General features: G+C 34.1%; 1 long non-coding RNA gene across 5 annotated transcripts in view; it reads left to right on the top strand.

Moving 5' to 3' along the window:
• The first annotated feature begins 949 nt into the window (after positions 1-949).
• Positions 950-3,763, top strand: part of LOC107862329 — a 12,996-nt gene continuing 10,182 nt past the window's right edge. For all 5 annotated transcript variants that reach the window (XR_007053872.1, XR_007053869.1, XR_007053871.1 and 2 more), the window contains exons 1-2: positions 950-1,720; positions 3,485-3,589. This is a non-coding gene — a long non-coding RNA (uncharacterized LOC107862329). The remainder of the gene's footprint in view (positions 1,721-3,484; positions 3,590-3,763) is intronic.

Genomic DNA, 3,763 nt, shown 5'->3' with positions numbered 1-3,763 from the left:
AGCCCGCCAGAAGAATAGGGTAAAGAAATTGAAAGTTAAGCAATTAGGTGATACAATTGAAATCCAAACAACAAGTTGAGGAAATTGCAAGTCAGGAGCCCGCCTGAGGAACAGGGTGATGAAATTGCAAGTGAGGAGCCCGCCTGAAGAATAGGATGAGAAAATTGCAAGTCAGAAGCCCGCTTGAGGAACAGGGTAATGAAATGGCAAGTCAGGAGCCCGCCCGAAGCACAGTGAGAATAAATGGAAAGTTAAGCAACAAGGGGAAGCAATTGAAAACCAGGCAACAAGTGATGAAATCTCAAGTCAGGAGCCCGCCTGAAAAATAGGGTGATGAAACTCAAGTTAAGACTCCAAAAGAAGCTACGTAGATAGGATTTTGTAATTTTATTTATGCTTTTTTAACTTGTAATTTTTATTTTTGATGTAATGATAGAGCCGCGAACCGAAATCTCGATGGAACCTCACTCGACTCTTTAACTCGGTATAGTCTATTTCCTTCCAATCTTTTGGGATACCTGTCAATTGATTCCCCCACAACTTGGGTAAGTAGGATGTCCTAAGTCAAGACCCAGTTGCCCTTCTTCGTTCTGTTTCTTCCTTTAAATAATGGTCGGGACAAAATTCTATCTCATTGTCTACTTCTTTGTCTGAAAACACTACGTGTTTACATTCAAAGGGGGCATGACGTAGACACATAATTTTATTGCTCCAAAATATTAATTTTCACCTTTTTATCCTATCTTATTGTGTACCCTCAACCATGTAATTATACCTCACAAAAATACAAAAAAATAACACCCCTATCAAATTTCCTAACAAATTTTTATTTTTGTTTTAATTATCTTAACAACCTATCCAATTAAAAGACTCACCCACTACCCCACCCTCCACCCATGTGACCCTCCCCTCCTTTTTCTTGTCCACAAAGAAAAAATATACGTGGGACTCACCAAAATTCCCACATCATAATAAATTCATGCCTATTATATACAAAAAAAAAAAAAAAAAAAAAAAAAAAGGAAGGCATATCATCACCATATTCACATACACATACAGTAAAGAAGCGACGAAAATCATCATCTTGAACAAAAGGAAGGCACGCCATTTTTCTTTCTTTCTCTGGACCAATAGAGAAACATTTTTTTCTTTTTCTTTCTTATTCAACAAAAGACACACTCACCTCTTTCTTCTACACAAGAAATCGCACAAACCATTCATCCTCACCGAAAAACGTACACCTACGCGCACACACTGTTCACATATGCATAGAGGGAGTGAGAGAGGACGGAAGGGAGATCAAAAGTGAGAGATCAAAAGGGAGAAAAGATACAAAAAAATGTACTGAAAAGGGGGAAGGGAACCAGCTTTTTCAGCAAAACCTTCGCCGGAATCGACTCTACACCGCAATTAGGCCGACCCACCTCCGTAATCCCAAAATTTCTCTTTTTCTAGTGGTTTTCTAGATGAAATCGGCCGAAAAACACTGATGTCTCACTGAAAATCATCATACGGGTTCTCAGCTTCATCTTGAAAAGCTTGATTTCGGGTTGTTTCTGTCTATTTTCCGCGATTTTGTTCAAACGAATGAAAAACAGAGCAAAAGTCAAAATACCGAGACTTGGTTTCATTGTTGGGTCTGTTTCGGGGTTCATCGGTTCACGAAGCTTCCGTCGCTGTTGAAATCGATACAAATTGATCGAATAAAAGGAACATTGAGGTCCAATTCTATCTTTTCTCGCTTTAATTTTAACATAATTGTGAATGTTTTATGTGCTTACCATGTTTGAATCTTCATTGTGTATTATTTGGTGTTGGAGTTGGATGTGAAGTCTTGATTGGTGAACCACGTATGGAATTAGTTTAATCATGTTGAGATTGAATTCGGGGGTGGAATTGAGAAATTGACAAAAGGGTGAATTTGGATTGATACTTTGGTTTAAGTATGAATATTGTTGAACATGATAGTAGCATGATTAGGCCGAGTTGGATAAGCAAATGTTTAGATGTGGGTAGGCAAAAGTTAGAAGTGGTGTGTTGATTGAATGCGTTGAATGTTGAAATGGGGGATGAAGGTTTTTTTGTTTTATCACTTTTGTATCAACTGTATTATTTGGCTGGAGAATGCCCCGAAATATCTGTATATATTTATTCACTGGGGAATGACCCGACGTACTATGTTGGCGAAGGCGGATCGAGAACAAGGCCCGAGGCATTGGGTAAAGCCGAGGAGCGTAGTTGGGATTAGTATAGATTAGATAGGACTTATTTTCGCATATTTTTTATTTATTTTGGGACTGTATAATTAGACTGAACACTATACTTTGATTGGTCTTGTTTGGTTTGTTTGTTTGATTGCTTTACGTGTTTCTTTGTGGTTTGTATATTCTTAATGTCAAAATTAGCCGATATGCTTCACCAAACGACTGTGGTCAAACCACGGGATCGAGGGGTGCCTAACATCTTTCCCTCGATCAACAGAATTCTTTAGTCAAAATCTCTGTTCGTGGATCAGTCTTTTAGACTTAAAACTGTTTTGAAAAGGATTTTTCAAAAGTGACTTGGCACACCGAATTATGCCAAGTGGAGACTCTGAGCTTGAACGTAAAAATAATTCTTTTTCGAAATAAATTTTCATCTTTTGTCACCTAATAATAAGAATCCTTCTGAACCTTCAATTGAATCATTTTGGTTAAAAAAAGGGGTGTAACATTGTCGTTATGCATAGTTTTCACCTATATATATGAGTATCTATGAGAAATAAATTATAATAAAATTCCTTGATTTGGGTGTTTGAGACTAGAATTTCAACCTCTAAAGTGTCATGTTTATCCTGTTTGTTATACATTTCATATGTATTCGTTTATCTTTTCAATTTTTAAGTAAATTTCTATCACGTCATTAGTTCACATGTATGTTTTCTTAAACTTCTGTTGTTTAATTAATTCTTTTTATGGAATTTGTTCATCGACTATTTTGGGTTTAATCAATTGATAACGTGGATTGTCTATTTACTATGTAAATTCTTTCACATTTTTTTTTGAAAACAAAGCATTTTTTCCGACTATGTTATGTAAATAAGGGAAAACACTTTTTACCATTTTTTTGTTCATTTTTTGAATTTGAACACAAAACTTCCTACTCCTCTTACTCTTCAGATCATAACCCTTGGTGGATTTTAAAAAATCTTTTAATCTATATTAATTAATATCACCTTATGAGTAATTGATCATTTTTTTACCATTTTTATTTAATCATTTTATAAAGTGATATAACAATTCATATTTACTCAACTTTATGAATAATCGGCTATTTTGCCGCCCTTATTATTTTACAGATTTAATAAAGCGAAAATAAGTTGCTTATATCATTAATATTTAATATTATTATTATTATTATTATTATTATTATTATAATTTTAATTATTATTATTATTATTTATATAAACTTAATTTTTAATGTCTATAGATTGTGTGCTTTGTAGGATCTATTTGGACTTTTTGTTTTGTCGGTGTTCCGTCATAGAGCACAAATGGCCCCTCAATCTCAGAGGCAAAAGGAACTATGCATGAGTCATCAAGCCCACAAAGTAAACTTTAACTTTTCGTTTAACATTACTTCATTGTAATTTCTTTGTTGATTTGGATTTGATACGAATTTTAAAAATTAATTTTTTTTCTAAATGTTTGTGATGTTAAGCTAAACATAGTAGAATATATTAAAATATTTTATAGTTCTATGATGTTAATTATGTCGTGATGAA

The sequence above is a fragment of the Capsicum annuum genome, chromosome 3 (assembly GCF_002878395.1).
Source record: "Capsicum annuum cultivar UCD-10X-F1 chromosome 3, UCD10Xv1.1, whole genome shotgun sequence".
Lineage (NCBI taxonomy): Eukaryota > Viridiplantae > Streptophyta > Magnoliopsida > Solanales > Solanaceae > Capsicum > Capsicum annuum.
The sequence above is the reverse complement of the archived record's forward strand: the minus strand, read 5'-3'. Positions and strand labels throughout refer to the sequence as shown.